Consider the following 17,299-nt stretch of genomic DNA (forward strand, 5'->3'; position numbering starts at 1 on the left):
ACAATATCTCAATTTTTTTTGGCTTTGTTTTTAACTACCAAAAAAACAACCCTCTGAAATGTTAATGGTAATCTTTCTGACTAGGATTAAATATAGGATTAGAGATAGAATTATAGATGATTATTTCTTTCATTTTAATATTTATTTCTGTGGGCGTCTGGGTGGCTCAGATGGTTAGGCGTCTGCCTTTGGCTCAGGTCATGATCACCAGGTCCTGGGATTGAGCCCCACGTCGGGCTCCCTGCTTAGCAGGGAATCTGCTTCTCCCCTTCCTCTGCCTCTCCCCACTGCTCCTGCTCTCTCTCTATCTCTCTGTCTCAAATGAATAAATAAAAAATTATTTAAAAAATAATATTTAGGGGCACCTGGGTGGCTCAGTTGTTAAACGTCTGCCTTCAGCTCAGGTCATGATCCCAGGGTCCTGGGATTGAGCCCGCATTGGGCTCCCTGCTCCGCGGGAAGCCTGCTTCTCCCTCTCCCACTCCCCCTGCTTGTGTTCCCTCTCTCGCTGTGTCTCTCTATGTCAAATAAATAAATAAAATCTTTAAAAATAAATAAAAATAAAATAAAAAATAATTATTTATTTCTCTATTTTTGATAATAATACCAGCAACAATGACATTTATTGTGTGCCAGGCACCATTCTAAGAGCTTTACATGAACCAACTCATTTAATTCTTACAATAATCCTAGAATGTAGGTGCTGTTACTATGCCAAAGAAAGGTGAGGCACAGAGATCAAATTACTTGCCCAAGGTCACATACATAGTAAGTGAGTCACAGAGCCAGGATTCAAATGCAGCAAGCTATTTCCAGAATTAAGATTTAACCACCTGCAAAAATAAACTATTGGGACTACATCAGAATAAAAAGCTTCTGCAGAGTGAAGGAAACAATCAACAAAACTAAAAGGTAACCTACTGAATGGGAAAAGATATTTGTAAATGACATGACCAAGAAAGGGTTAGTATCCAAAATATATAAAGAACTTATACAACTCAACATCCAAGAAACAAATAATCCAATTTAAAATGGGCAAGAGACATGAACAGACATTTCTCCGAAGAAGATATCCAGATGGCCAACAGACACATGAAAAGATGCTCAACATCACTCATCATCAGGGAAATGCAAGTCAAAACTGCAATGAAATACCACCTCATACCTGTCAGAATGGCTAAAATCAACAACTCAAGAAACAAGTTTTGGAGAGGATGTGGAGAAAAATGCACTGTTAGTGGAAATGCAAACTGGTGCAGCCACTCTGGAAAACAGTATGGAGGTTCCTCAAAAAGTTAAAAATAGAACTACCATACAATCCAGGAATCGCACTATTGGGTATTAACCACCAAAAAACAAACAAAAAACCCCACTAATTCAAAGGGATACATGCACTTCTGTGTTTATAGCAGCATTATTTACAATAGCCAAATTACGGAAGCAGCCCAAGTATCCATCAGTAGATAAATGGATAAAGAAGAAATAATGTATGTATATACAATGTAATATTCTTCATCCATAAAAAAGAATGAAATCTTGCCATTTGCAACAACATGGATGGAGCTAGACAGTATAATGCCAAGTTAATTAAGTTAAAGACAAATACCATATGATTTCACTCATATGTGTAATTTAAGAAACAAAACAAACAGGGCACCTGGGTGGCTCAGTTGGTTAGGCGACTGCCTTCGGCTCGGGTCGTGATCCTGGAGTCCCGGGATCGAGGCCCGCATCGGGCTCCCTGCTCAGCGGGGGGTCTGCTTCTCCCTCTGACCCTCCCCCCTCTCATGTGCTCTCTCTCTCTCATTCTCTCTGTCTCAAATAAATAAATAAAATCTTTAAAAAAAAAAAAAAAGAAACAAAACAAACAAGTAAAGGGGAAAAAAAAAGAGAGAAAGAGACAAACCAAGAAACATACTCTTAACTATAGAGAACAAACTGATGGTTACCAGAGGGGAGGTGGGTAGGGGGATGGATGAAATAGGTGATGGGGATTAAGGAGTACACCTGTTGTGATGAGCACCAGGTGTTGTATGGAAGTGTTGAATCACTATATTGTATACCTGAAACTATTATAACACTGTATGTTAACTATAAAATTTTTTTTAAAAAGTAAATAAGACTTGGGGTGCCTGGGTGGCTTAGTCATTTAAAGCGTCTGACTTTTGGTTTCGGCTCAGGTCATGATCTCAGGGTCATGGGATCCAGCCCCCTGTCAGACTCTGTGGCTTAGCAGGGAGTCTGCTTGTCCCTCTCCCTCTGCTCCTTCCTTGCCCCTGACACACCCTCAGCTTGTGCTCTCCTCTCTCTCAAATAAATAAATAAATATGATCTTTAAAAAAATTCTTAAAAAAAAATAAGACTTAACCACTATTTCTTGCTATCTCTAGAATATGTACTGTTTTATAATACATAATGTATAATAAAGAAGTATAATCTTTCTTTTCTTTTTTTAAAGATTTTATTTATTTGACAGAGAGAGTGAGAGAGAACACATGTAGGGGGAAAGGCAGAGGGAGAGGGGGAAGCAGACTTCCTGCTGAGCAGGGAACCCAATGCGGGGCTCTATGTAGGCAGGGCTCAATCCCAGGACCCTGGGACCTTGACCTAAGCCAAAGGGGGATGCTCAACCAACTGAGCCACCCCAGCATCCCTAATCTTTCTTTATAATAAAGAAAAAAGGTTTAAAAAAAGAAAAGGAATATAAGACAAGGTAGTCAAGGAGAGAGAGGGTGAAAGAATGAGTGTTTAAAAGAGAGTCAAGAGAGGGGCGCCTGGGTGGCTTGGTTGGTTAAGTGTCTGACTTGATCTCAGCTCAGGTCTTGATCTCCGGGTGTGAGTTCAAGGCCCATGTTAGGCTCCATGCCCAGCATGGAGTAAGGAGAAATGACCCCACACTTAGTATCTCTGGGTTTGTTATCTCACCTGCAAAACAAGAGGGTGAATAAGACTACATTCTAGAGAAATATTTACCTTGCTCGTTACCAATAGTTGGCATGAAAGATGCCTCATCATTTTAGACTTGGCCATCACATCATTGATTAGTCTACAGCAAATTTGCTGTCTTTGTGCTTTAATTTACATTTTAAAACCCACACGTCCCATAAAGCAAATGCACAGAGTATAAAAACTATTAGTAGAGCTAAGGGAATGATCCTATATGAATGAGAGCACTGATCAATTTTAAAAGACAGAAAGTGGTAAGAAAACAGAAATGGAATGCAAAATGGCCTGGCAGCATGCATGATTCCAAAGAGCAGCAACCAAATCATTCAAAAAAGGCCTTGTCCCCTGCAGCTCTGGCTCCTTACCTTCCCATAAGACTTAGCCCGACTATTCCTCCCCATTCCCTTGTATAAAATCCAAATCACGCAAACAATGGATGCTAATCTGTGAGAGCAATTCCTCCCTCTCCCAAGAGCCACCCTTGATCAACTATTTCTGACAGCAGCCGAACTTTGGCTGATCTGGCTAAAGTCCTAGGAAATATTTAGCCCTCCTGCCCCAAGCCAGATTCTCTTAAGGGCTTTCCTATGCCTGGCATTTTCAAATAAAAGGTTATGCCAACGGTGCCCTGGCTGATTTCTTCCCACCAACTATGTTGCAAAAATAAAGGGAGGGAAGTTGGAAGGGGTGGGATGAGAGAGCTATACCCACCCCTACAATAAGAGAAAGCACATAGATTCTGTCTAAAACTGATAAATCAAGATCAGCTACATATGCAAATTATTCGGCAATAGGGAGGGAAGTGATCAAACAGCCAAGAGCAGGGGGACTGTTGTTTTTGTTAGAATCTTTTATAATGCTCTAATTCATAAAATTAGATGATTATTTGATAACAAGCAGTTTTTAAAAGTCAAAACTTGTAATTTAAAGTAAAAAATTACAATTACATAATCAAGTGTGTCTATAAATTATCCCAGCTAAATGAGCCCAACAAATGGAGATGTAGGCTTTCTTGGTGACTACAGGACTGGGAAGACAGAATGGTGAGCTGCTCCGTGGCAGGCCTGGAGATGGGTGACTGGATGCAGTGGGCCAGCATGCGCCCAGATCAGGCCTCCCTCGGGTTCTCTGACATAAGTCAGAGGAGTTTGCTAAGTGGGATACCTGGGCTCTCTGGAAAAGCATCAAGCTCTCTGTTCTCCTTGGAAGATGAAGAGTTCTTTTTAGTTTCCTGCTCTCTATCTTGGTTTTGTGTGTCTGTTTCTGTGCAACTCTCTTTGCACCTGACTTTTTCTCTTTGACTCCCTTTCCCTTAATCTATGTATTTTCTGCTCACTGAAGACTCCCTTTTCCCTAGTTTTATTTTTCTCTCTAATCTTAAATTCTTCTCACCGTTCCTACCTTGTCTCTCTTCTCATCCTGGTTTTTCTCTAAGTCTTAGCTGCCCCTCATGTATTTTTGTCTCTCAATTTTTCATGTGGTTAGCTGAAATGACCTGAGTCTTTTGAATGCAACTTGCTCATCTGTAAAACTGGTTAATACTCCTCAGTATACTGTATAATACTGGCTGAGCTATCTTTGAAGTTCTTGGGAGAAAATAATTTTAGAAGCTGTGATCTGCTTAATTCAAATTGTAGACTATTGCCTTTGTAAGTAATTTGAATATTTTTTTCTCTTGAAATATATAACTTCAATTCTAGAAAACTTTTTTTTTTTAAGATTTTATTTATTTGACAGAGAGAGACACAGTGAGAGAGGGAACACAAGCCGGGGGAGTGGGAGAGGAAGCAGCAGGCTTCCCGCGGAACAGGGAGCCCTATGCGGGGCTAGATCCCAGGACCCTGGGATCATGGCCTGAGCGGAAGGCAGATGCTTAACGAGTGAGCCACCCAGATGCCCCTAGAAAACTTTTTCTAGAATGACAATAGGAAATGAAAACAATAGAATGAGGCTAATTTTATAAACAACTGGTCCTCTCAACAACTGAAAGAAATCAGCCAATGAATTTGAGGCTTTCTAGTCCTTACTGAAATACTACAATGAGATTCAAAGAATGAAGTTGGATTTCACATATTTTAATTTTTAAATTTCTCAAAATGAAACTATATATTTGGCTGAAAACATTAACCTACTGGGACGAAATGTTTTTTTCTTTTTTTAAAACTGTAAGTCTAGAGGTTTTCAAATTTTCCAGTCATGTGCCATCAATGTACAAAATTGATTTTACAGGATTCATTGCTCAGGAATTGTGGATGTATAAATAATTATGGTTCTTTATTTTTTATTTGTTTTTTATTTTTTTTAAATTTATTTGAGAGAGAGAGAGCACAAGAGGGGGTAGGGTCAGAGGGAGAAGCAGACTCCCTGCTGAGCAAGGAGCCTGATGCGGGGGTCCCTGGGGGACTCCGGGATCATGACCTGAGCTGAAGGCAGTCGTTTAACCAACTGAGCCACCCAGGCACCCAGTAATTATGGTTCTTTAAAGACACCAACATTTGCTAATGAAAGTATCTGAATGATGCCACTGCTGCCCCCAAATGAATCCATCTCAACTGAAACCCTAAAGCTTAAACCAAGAGCATAGAAGGCTCTATGGCCTACCTGTAGTTATTACCAGGAAATTTAGATTTCATACAAACCTGCCTTTATTTTAAATGCAGTTTAGTTATTAGAAAAAAGCACACACCTCAAACTAAAGATCCAATCCACATTTTTTCCTAACACAGAAGGAGGCCTCTCTGAAGGGTTTTCCAGGCTTACCACTGAACAGTGGTCAAGCCAAAAATAAATCCATGGAGGCAAATTCAACAGCACACAAAACAGGAGTCCACGGAGAGCAGGACTTAGCTTTTCCCCCATTCACCTCCTTCTGGGACCCCCACCCACATTCTTCCATCTCCCAATTAGAGAGCTAATTAGGACTCCAGATTTAAATGCTAAATGGGGAGGGAGCCTGGTGCCAGGCCAGGATTCCTTTAACATCAAACACTCTCCTCCTTCAGGCTTCTCCCCTTAGTGCAGTGCGCTTTGGGCAGAGAGCTGGGCCTGCAGGGCCGACTGGCTGCAGGGCAGTGTTTACACTCAGTTGTCTGAGAGGGAAGATTTGTCTCACAAATTGCAAACTCTGAAAAGATAAAATTTAAAAACAACATGCCCGGGCTTTTAGTACTTTAAGGAAAAGAAGCAAGTATCTTATAAGCTCAGTTATTATTACCATGGTGACATGAGGGGACGTGAGGAGATCTCAAGAACAGTTCCTGGTTCCAGCCAGGCAGCGTCTCAACGGTGCGGGGCGACTTCTTCGGTTACCATGGCAACCAAAATTAGAAGTGCTTTTGCAACACTAACAGAAACCAGCTTTTGAAGCGCTTCTGTGAATCACACTGAATACTGATGATGCAAGCTTGAGTGATACATATTTTTCAAACACACACACACACACCATATTGCCATAAACAAATATTCCTTTTAGATTCCCCCCTTGAAATCTTGACTTAACTTGGAATAGATTTTTTGGTCTGGTTCTGTTTGTTTCCCTTTTGGATTCCCGCGGTCTCAAGCGCAAACGCGATTTGTTTAATTTCCAAACTTGTCTGAATTGCACGGGGAAGAGCTCAGAACGTGGTTCATTTGCTCTCATTTTGAAACGGGATGAGGAAATGGGGTGGGGGAGGGTGGGTCTAACAGAGAGCCCTCTTGTCTACTAAACTCCGGAGGACGAAAACGGGGGGGAGGGGTGGGTTGGGGGTAGGGGCAGGAGAGGCAAGGAGGCAAAGGAAGAGGGAGGGAAGGAAGGGAAGAAATAAGTGCGGACGGCTGAATCTTTGCTGCCCTAAGAGCACCTTTATCTGTTCCCTTGACCTGTCCATCTGCCCAGGTGTTGTGTCAAAGCTGACCCGAAATGACATTTTAAAGACCCCTTTGCCATCCTTTCCTGGTCATCCTGACGCTCCTAATATTCCTGAAGGGACTTCGGGAAGAGGAGACGAGGTTCTTCCCTACTTGTGCAGTCTTCAAAAGAAGCACGGTTCTTTAGGGAGCGTCGTGGTGTGGGGTGTGCTGGGCACGGCCGTCCGCGGTCACTGCCCTCGCCGCCAGTCCCCAGCGCTCCGGACGAACTGTCCACACCTGGGCTCGCGCCCTGGGGCTCTGGTCCGCGCCAGGTGTGCGCCGGGCGAGGCGCGAAGCGGTCCTCCCGGGTTCCCGTGCGGGCGCGTGCACCGACGCGGAGCCCGTACCGCGCCGGGGCGCGGGGATACACGCGCGCCCAGACCCAGGAGCGCCACGCACCGCACAGGCAGCGGCCCGCACGCGCCGGCACACCCGCGCCTCCCGCTCCAACGCCCTCTGCTCGCGCGCGCCCAGCAGCCCGAGAGGGGCCGTCCCGCCCGAGCGCCTACCCTTCTCCTGACCCCAGCTCCCCCGCACCCCGCCCCGCCGGCAGTCGTGTCTCCGTTTCCCCCTCGGCTCGCGCGGGGCACGGGCGCCGCTCGCAGCACCCCCTTCCCCAACTCAGCAACCTGGCGGAGGACAGACAGGCGGGGTGTGGGTGCTGGCTGCGAGCCCCGCGGCCCTCGCTTACCTTCGTGGCGAGCCTGGCTCACGGGCTCGGCGGCGCCGGGCCAGGAGCTCCGAGCGGTTGGCGCTGGAGCGCGCGCCGCGCGGTGGGTGCGTGGCTGGCGGGCGCCGCGGCCGCGCGGGAGGTCCCTGGAGCTGTCAGGGACGGCCGACCTGACCGACAGCGGCCCCGGCAAACCCCGCCTGCTGGCCCCGGCCCGGGCTCTGCGGCGGGAGGGGGGGGGGAGGGGGGGGCACAGAGGCGCCCCGCAGCGTTTCCCGGAGGACCAATCGGGAGCGGGGGGCTGGCCCGGGGGAGGAGGCCTGGGGCCGGTCAGGCGCCGGGACGCGGGCCCGGACTTCATAGGCCGGTTTCTATGGCAGCCAGGAAGGGGGCGCTGGAGGGAGGTGGGTGCGCGGCGCGGGGACACCCATCGCGGACACTGGAGGAGGGGGGTTTGACCCTCTCGCAGAGAGAGTCCCTCCTACAGCATGGATGGGAAGCGGCGACACCGCCCAAAGAAGGTTGACACAGCTCTCGTCAACTCACGTCTCGTACTGAGCCGCTCGAGCCTCCTGATCAAGGGTTTCCGTGTCCTTGGGAGACCGCGACCCAGTAATCTTCCCAACAGAACGGGGTTTTCAGCAAACCACCGTGACAGCTCCTTCGGGTGAGTCTGGCAGGGTTTAGGCTCTGCAGAAAGAAGTGCTAATACCACCCTCTGCCTGGGTCCTCGCAGACATTATGTCCGGTTCCATTGGTACCACTTAGGCAGTGAATCCCTAATCTCCTGCCTACTCCCAAACTATAGCCTTCCCGCTAATGGTGGTGCCAAATATTTTCACAGTTTACCAACAGGGAAGCCAAGTCACTGAATTGAGTGCTGAGCAGGGAATGCGATTCAAAGAATAGTAAACGCATAGAGGTTATTTACTGAAGTTAAAGTACTTCATTTTACAGAGGAGGAAAGTGAGGTCAGAGAAGTCAGTTAACAAGGGTCACACAGCTTGGTTAATGGCAAAGCCAGGCACCCTAAGTCACAGCTCAGTGAGCACTCTTTCCACCTCATGCTCCCATATTCTGTGTTCCTGATTGCCAGGGTAATATTTACAAAAGCAAAAGTGCTAGGGAGACAAATAACTTTAAAATCTATTTATGGTAGAAATTAGGGAAGCCAAAGATTCCTTTTTTTTTTTTTTTGCCAGGCACTGTTACAAATACTTTCACAAGAGTAACTGATTAAATCCTCAGAATAACCTTATAAGTTAGGAATTCTTGTTACCATTCCTGTTTTGACAGATGAGGAAAGTGAGGCCCAGAAATGTTACTTGACTGCTGAAGGTCACATAGCTGTCCAGTGCTGGTGCTGGGATTCAAACCCAGGCAGTCGACTCCAGAGTCAGTGCTCTTCTTCCTTACCCTGCTGCCTCTTTGTATGATTAAGGGGTCCAGGAGCAGGAACAGCAAGAAATAAAACCTTGGATAGCTCCAGGGACTGGCCGTTGAGACTGGCAAGCAACCAAAACAACCTGGAATGATTGCTCCTTGGTTGATGAGAGTGGTTATCTCCTTGTGCAGGATAAAAGTTCTCTGTGAGAAAGGTTTGTCTTTAAAGGGAGGCCCTTTCCTAAAAAGACAAATGGGTTTTCTTTTTCTTTTTTTTTAAAGATTTGTTTATTTATTTGACAGAGAGAGAGATAGTGAGGGCAGGAACACAAGCAGGGGGAGTGGGAGAGGGAGAAGCAGGCTTCCCGCCAAGCAGGGAGCCCAATGTGGGACTCGATCCCAGGACCCTGGGACCATGACCTGAGCCGAAGGCAGACGCTTAATGACTGAGCCAACCAGGCGCCTGGTTTTCTTTTTCTTTTAAGAGTGATTTTTAAAATAGTACATGCCATCAGCTTTTTTTTTTTTTAAGATTTTATTTTTAAGTAATCTCTACATCCAAAGTGGGGCTCGAACCCACAACCCTGAGATCAAGCGTGGCATGCTCCACCGAGGTGGAACATTACTGAGCCAGCCAGGTGACCCTTGTTTTCTTTCTAAAGCAATAAAATACAGGGTAAGACTTCACATGTTTAAAAATATAAAATGCTCCTTGACTCCTATAACATCGCAACCTACAGGGTAGGAGTTCATAAGGAAATTGCCTAGAAGTCAGGATCCTCAAGCTCACAACCTAACATAGACTCTCTTGTAGACCCTTTCATCACGCCCCCATAGAGCACCATAGATGCTAGATTCTAGTGGCTTGGAAGGTGACTGAAGATTTTAGGCTATCCACAGAAAAGGAAAACTTCAGCATCAGAGACCACTTTCAAAGTCCATTGGCCAGACTCCATTCCAGGAGTCCCCCTTACCCCTATTTCTCTTGCAGCCATTCTGCTAGGGCCGGTTCCCTTTCAAATCAGAACCTTTCCGGGCTCCTGGGTGGCTCAGTCGTTAAGTGTCTGCCTTTGGCTCAGGTCGTGATCCCAGGGTCCTGGGATCGAGTCCCACATCGGGCTCCCTGCTCAGCAGGAAGCCTGCTTCTCACTCTCCCACTCCCCCTGCTCGTGTTCCTGCTCTTGCTATCTCTCTCTCTCTCAAATAAATAAATAAAATCTTAAAAAAAAAAAATCAGAACCTTTCCTTCATGCTTTCCCTTCCCTTGGAAGTCCTGGGATCCCCAGCCATATAGGACTGACTTCTATTTCAATTCCCTCCAGGTGAAAAAAGTGTCATTTTTCTTCTGGAAAGGGCCATTCAATAGGTTGATTACAATGTAGCAGTATACAGAAGTTAAAAATTGTTGTTTTGAATAGTATGGGTAAGTATTTTTCAACATATTAAGTGAAAGCAAAAGTTACAAAGCAGAATGATACAAATTTGTGATATATTTGAGTAGAAGGAAATGCACTAGATATTAGTAATGCTTTTTGTTACTTAATAGTTTCCAGCATTTTTTTCTTTTTTCTACAATGGGCATATGTGTCAGAAAAATTCTATTTTCAAAAGAACTGATGAAACAGTCAGACCTAGTCAATGTAGGTAGTCTCAGTTTTCTAACCCCTTCTCCATTGTGTTGGCAGAAAATAAGTCAAATACATTCTTAGGAACAGTCCTTCATGATTCTAACACAGGAGGTACTTGTTCTATGTTTCGAGAAACACTGGCAATGGCTGAAAGTTTAGACTTTTGAGACATAAAGTTACACCTTGCCTCCTAGCTCTGCCACTGATTAGCTGTATGAATTCTTTGGTTTCAATCATCTTCTAACCTCAGGTTCTTCATCTGTACTCTGGGAATTGTGAGAATTAATGAGATAAAGTTTCTGGCAAACAGTTAATTTAGGCTGCCTTAACCTGGAGTCCATGGGCTTGGGGTGGTTAATAGGAGAAGCCCTCACTGAAAATGTGTTGAAGGATACTTTCATCACAATCTTTAAGTAGCTGGGGCCACAAACAAGGCAGTACTTCCTCTAGTAAGTGCTTAATAATAATAGCTATTATTACTATTTCACATTCTGAGGGATTGTTCCACGTTTGGTACTATTCTAGGGCATATAGGGACATTCTACTCATTTTCTGGACATTGTTACTGGTACATTGAGTCCCTACCGAATGTGAACCTGGACTAGGGTTTTCTGGCCCCTACTTTCCTTCCTCCTTTCTTCCCGTAGGGATATTTGGCAAATCTTAGGAGAGGAGGTGGAGCAAAAATTTTCTAAGACTGCATAGTGCTGTAGGGTTGGATCTACAACTCAAAAGGCATATCTTTTTCCAGAAAAAATTGTCTTCTTTATCCTGCTTAGGATCTGCGTGCTACCTAAATCTGATCGTGTCTTTCAACAATTCAGAAAAATTCTCAATCTCTTTGACTATGACCCCTATCTCATGTTTTACCTTTCTTTCAGAAATTCCAATTGGATATTATGTATGTATTATGTATGTCTCATTCTAGCTCATGTCTTTTTCCATGTTTTCCAGATTTTTACCTTCAGTTTAACTTCTTTTATATTCTGGTAATTTCTTCAGATCGATCTTGTATTTCACTAATTCTCTCTTGAGCTGTAATTAATGAGCTGTTGTAACTGGAACACTGACTTTATAAACCTTGACAGTGCAAATATAACGAAATCAAGAGGTGGAAGTATGAGAATGCCAATTTCATCCTTTCACAGCTGGCAGTCAACTGACAGTTTAAAACTGGATCACAATTAGTATGTATTAACATCTTTTGTCATTCACTTTATAAGAATCTTTTTTTAATTTTATTTTATTATGTTATGTTAGTCACCATACATTACATCATTAGTTTTTTTTACAGATGTTCTTATTTTTTATTTTTTATTGTGTTATGTTAATCACCATACATTACATCATTAGTTTTTGATGTAGTGTTCCATGATTCATTGTTTGCGTATAACACCCAGTGCTCCATGCAGTATGTGCCCTCTTTAATACCCATCACCAGGCTAACCCATCCCCCCACCCCCTCCCCTCTAGAACCCTCAGTTTGTTTCTCAGAGTCCATAGTCTCTCACGGTTTGTCTACCCCTCCGATTTCCCCTCCTTCATTCTTCCTTTCCTGCTATCTTCTTCTTCTTTTTTTTTTTTAAATATAATGTATTATTTGTTTCAGAGGTACAGGTCTGTGATTCAACAGTCTTACACAATTCACAGCACTCACCATAGCACATACCCTCTTCAATGTCCATCACCCAGCCCAACCCATCCCTCCCATCCCCCACCACTCCAGCAACCCTCAGTTTGTTTCCTGAGATTAAGAATTCATCATATCAGTGAGATCTTATACTTGTCTTTCTCTGATTGACTTATTTCACTTAGCATAATACCCTATAGTTCTATCTACGTCGTTGCAAATGGCAAGATTTTGTGTTTTTTGAGGGTTGCATACTATTCCATTTTGCCCTTTCTTCCCTTGCCTTTGGCGGTGTGTCTAGGAAGAAGTTGCTGCAGCTGAGGTCAAAGAGGTTGCTGTCTGTGTTCTCCTTTAGAATTTTGATAGATTCCTGTCTCACATTTAGGTCTTTCATCCATTTTGAGTCTATTTTTGTGTGTGGTGTAAGGAAATGGTCCTGTTTCATTCTTCTGCATGTGGCTGGCCAATTTTCCCAACACCATTTGTTGAAGAGACTGTCTTTTTTCCATTGGACATTCTTTCCTGCTTTGTCGAAGATTAGTTGACCATAGAGTTGAGGGTCCATTTCTGGGCTCTCTATTCTGTTCCATTGATCCATGTGTCTGTTTTTGTGCCAGTACCATACTGTCTTGATGATGACAGCTTTGTAATAGAGCTTGAAGTCCGGAATTGTGATGCCACCAGCTTTGCTTTTCTTTTTCAACATTCCTCTGGCTATTTGGGGTCTTTTCTGGTCCCATACAAATTTTAGGATTATTTGTTCCATTTCTTTGAAAAAAGTTGATGGTATTTTGATAGGGATTGCTTTAAATGTGTAGATTGCTCTAGGTAGCATTGACATCTTCACAATATTTGTTCTTCCAATCCATGAGCATGGAACGTTTTTCCGTTTCTTTGTGTCTTCCTCAATTTCTTTTATTAGTATTCTATAGTTTTCTGAGTACAGATTTTTTGCCTCTTTGGTTAGATTTATTCCTAGGTATCTTATGGTTTTGGGTGCAATTGTAAATGGGATTGACTCTTTAATTTCTCTTTCTTCTGTCTTGTTGTTGGTGTATAGAAATGCAACTGATTTCTGTGCATTGATTTTATATCCTGCCACTTACTGAATTCCTGTATGAGTTCTAGCAGTTTTGGGGTGGAGTCTTTTGGGTTTTGCACATAAAGTATCATATCATCTGCAAAGAGTGAGAGTTTGACTTCTTCTTTGCTGATTTGGATGCCTTTTATTTCTTTTTGTTGTCTGATTGCTGAGGCTAAGACTTCTAGGACTATGTTGAATAGCAGTGGTGATATTGGACATCCCTGCCGTGTTCCTGACCTTAGGGGAAAAGCTCTCAGTTTTTCCCCATTGAGAATGATATTTGCTGTAGGTTTTTCATAGATGGCTTTTATGATATTGAGGTTTGTACCCTCTATCCCTACACTCTGAAAAGTTTTAATCAAGAAAGGATGCTGTATTTTGTCAAATGTTTTTTCTGTCTCTATTGAGAGGATCATATGGTTCTTGTTCTTTCTTTTATTAATGTATTGTATCACATTGATTGATTTGTGGATGTTGAACCAACTTGCAGCCCAGGGACAAATCCCACTTGGTTGTGGTGAATAATCCTTTTAATGTACTGTTGGATCCTATTGGCTAGTATTTTGGTGAGAATTTTTGCATCCATGTTCATCAGGGATATTGGTCTGTAATTCTCCTTTTTGATGGGGTCTTTGTCTGGTTTGGGGTCAAGGTAATTCTGGGAGTTTGGAAGTTTTCCTTCCATTTCTATTTTTGGAACAGTTTCAGAAGGATAGGTATTAATTCTTTAAATGTTTGATAGAATTCCCCTGGGAAGCCATCTGGCCCTGGGCTCTTGTTTGTTGGGAGATTTTTGATTACTGCTTTAATTTCCTTAGTGGTTATGGGTCTGTTCAGGTTTTCTATTTCTTCCTGGTTCAGTTTTGGTAGTTTATACATCTCTAGGAATGCATCCATTTCTTCCAGATTATCTAATTTGCTGTCATATAGTTGCTCATAATATGTTCTTAAAATTGTTTGTATTTCTTTGATGTTGGTTGTTGATCTCTCCTCTTTCATTCACAATTTTATTTGGGTCGTTTCTCTTTTCTTTTTAATAAATCTGGCCAGGGGTTTATCAATCTTATTAATTCTTTCAAAGAACCAGCTCCTAGTTTCGTTGATCAGTTCTACTGTTCTTTTGGTTTCTATTTCATTGATTTCTGGTCTGATCTTTATTATTTCTCTTCACCTACTGGGTTTAGGCTTTATTTGCTCCTTTATCAGCTCCTTTAGGTGTAGGGTTGGGTTGTGTATTTGAGACCTTTTTTGTTTCTTGAGAAAGCTTGTATTGCTATATACTTTCCTCTTAGGACCGCCTTTGCTGCATCCCAAAGATTTTGAACAGTTGTGTTTTCATTTTCATTTGTTTCCATGAATTTTTAAAATTCTTCTTTAATTTCCTGGTTGACCCATTCATTCTTTAGTAGGATGCTCTTTAGTCTCCATGTATTTGAGTTCTTTCCGACTTTTCTTTTGAGGAAAGTCTTGAGGATTGAGTTCTAGTTTCAAAGCATTGTGGTCCGAAAATATGCAGGGAATGATCCTAATCTTTTGGTACCAGTTGAGACCTGATTTGTGACCTAGGATGTGATCTATTCTGGAGAATGTTCCATGGGCACTAGAGGAGAATGTGTATTCTGTTGCTTTGGGATGGAATGTTCTGAATATATCTGTGAAGTCCATTTGGTCCAGTGTGTCATTTAAAGCCTTATTTCCTTGTTGATCTTTTGCTTAGATGATCTGTCCATTTCAGTGAGGGTGGTGTTAAAGGCCCCTACTATTATTGTATTATTGTTGGTGTGTTTCTTTGATTTTGTTATTAATTGGCTTATATAATTGGCTGCTCCCAGGTTAGGGGCATAGATATTTACAATTGTTAGAGCTTCTTGTTGGATAGACCCTTTAAGTAGGATATAGTGTCCTTCCTCATCTCTTATTATAGTCTTTGGTTTAAAATCTAATTTGTCTGATATAAGGATTGCCACCCCAGCTTTCTTTTGGTGTCCATTAGCATGGTAAATGGTTTTCCACCCCCTCACTTTCAATCTGGGGGTGTCTTTGGGTCTAAAATGAGTCTCTTGCAGGCAGCATATTGATGGGTCTTGTTTTTTTTATCTAATCTAATACCCTGTGTCTTTTGATTGGGACATTTAGCCCATTTACATTCAGGGTAACTACTGAAAGATAAGAATTTAGTGCCATTGTATTGCCTGTAAGGTGACTGTTACTGTATATTGTCTCTGTTCCTTTCTGGTCTATGTTATTTTTAGGCTTTTTCTTTGCTTAGAGGACCCCTTTCAATATTTCTTGGAGGGCTGGTTTGGTGTTTGCAAATTCTTTTAGTTTTTGTTTGTCCTGGAAGCTTTTTATCTCTCCTTCTTTTTATTTTTTTATTTTTTTTATTTTTTATTTTTTATTTTTTATTTATTTATTTGAGACAGAGAGAATGAGAGACAGAGAGCATGAGAGGGAGGAGGGTCAGAGGGAGAAGCAGACTCCCTGCCGAGCAGGGAGCCCGATGCGGGACTCGATCCCGGGACTCCAGGATCATGACCTGAGCCGAAGGCAGTCGCTTAACCAACTGAGCCACCCAGGCGCCCTTATCTCTCCTTCTATTTTCAGTGACAGCCTAGCTGGATATAGTATTCTTGGCTGCATATTTTTCTCATTTAGTGCTTTGAATATATCATGCCACTCCTTTCTGGCCTGCCAGGTCTCTGTGGATAGGTCTGTGCCAATCTAATGTTTCTAACATTGTAGGTTACAGACCTCTTGTCCCGAGCTGCTTTCAGGATTTTCTCTTTGTCTCTGAGACTGTAAGTTTTACTATTAGATGTCGGGATGTTGACCTATTTTTATTGATTTTGAGGGGCGTTCTCTGTGCCTTCTGGATTTTGATGCCTGTTTCCTTCCCCAAATTAAGGAAGTTCTCTGCTATAATTTGCTCCACTATACCTTCTGCCCCTCTCTCTCTTTCTTCTTCTTCTTCTGGGATCCCAATTATTCTAATATTGTTTCGTCTTATGGTATCACTTATCTCTCGAATTCTGCTCTTGTGATCCAGTAGTTGTTTATCTCTCTTTTTCTCAGCTTCTTTATTCTCCATCATTTGGTCTTCTATATCACTAATTCTCTCTTCTGCCTCATTTATCCTAGCAGTTAGAGCCTCCATTTTTTATTGCACCTCATTAATAGCCTTTTTGATTTCGACTTGATTAGATTTTAGTTCTTTTATTTCTCCAGGAAGGGATTCTCTAGTATCTTCCATGCTTTTTCAAGCCCAGCTAGAATCTTTATAATTGTCATTCTGAACTCTAGTTCTGACATCTTACTAATGTCCGTATTGATTAGGTCCCTGGCAGTCGGTACTTCCTCTTGTTCTTTTTTTTGAGGTGAGTTTTTCTGTCTTGTCATTTTGTCTTCCAGAAAGTTGTCGCTTTTCTGTTCAGAGAGTTGCTGCTATTCTTTTCTTTGATCTCCTGTTGAGTTTGTAGGTGTTCAGAATAGTTTGATACCTATCTAGCTGAATTCTTGGGACCAGACGAAATTTAGGTCTCCCACTCCTCTGCCATCTTGCTTCTCCTCCTTTAAGAATCATTTAAGAACTAATATTTCTTGGGGCACCTGGGTGGCTCAGTCGGTTAAGCATCTGCCTTCGGCTCAGGTCATGATCCCAGGGTCCTGGGATCGAGCCCCACATCGGGCTCCCTGCTTGGCGGGAAGCCTGCTTCTCCCTCTCCCACCCACCCTGCTTGTGTGTCCTCTCTTGCTGTCTCTGTCAATTAAATAAATAAAATCTTTAAAAAAAAGAACTAATATTTCTTGCAGTAAAGAAAGATTTATCTGAGCTTTACTATTTTATTCTGCTTATTTGTTAAATTCAAGCAAAATTAAGCTGAAAGAATTAAAACTAGCATGGCAATGTTGTTTTAAAAAGTACCCCCCACATCTCTCTCCCTCCTTCTCCTTTTCTTCCTTCTTTTCCGTCTTCTTTTTCTTTTTCTTCTCCCCTTCTTCCTCCTCTTCCTTCTCTCTCTTTCGTGTGTGTGTGTGTGTGTCTGTGTGCAGACCTAGATATTCATGTA

At 42.7% G+C, this 17,299-nt stretch overlaps 1 protein-coding gene across 2 annotated transcripts in view; it reads right to left on the reverse strand.

Annotated features, from left to right (window-relative positions):
- Window positions 1-7,691, reverse strand: part of NIM1K (NIM1 serine/threonine protein kinase) — a 61,640-nt gene extending 53,949 nt beyond the window's left edge. The window contains exon 1 of one of the 2 annotated variants that reach the window (XM_045903849.3): window positions 7,529-7,691. The gene's annotated coding sequence lies outside the window, so the exon portion shown is untranslated. Of the gene's footprint in view, window positions 1-6,160; window positions 6,640-7,528 lie in introns of those variants that run through there. The other variant, XM_045903873.3, reaches the window with a different exon arrangement.
- Between the last annotated feature and the right edge of the window lie 9,608 nt (window positions 7,692-17,299).

Source organism: Mirounga angustirostris, unplaced genomic scaffold (genome assembly GCF_029215605.1).
Source record: "Mirounga angustirostris isolate CCGP_5_RB_7025 unplaced genomic scaffold, mMirAng1.0.hap1 SCAF_7, whole genome shotgun sequence".
NCBI lineage: Eukaryota > Metazoa > Chordata > Mammalia > Carnivora > Phocidae > Mirounga > Mirounga angustirostris.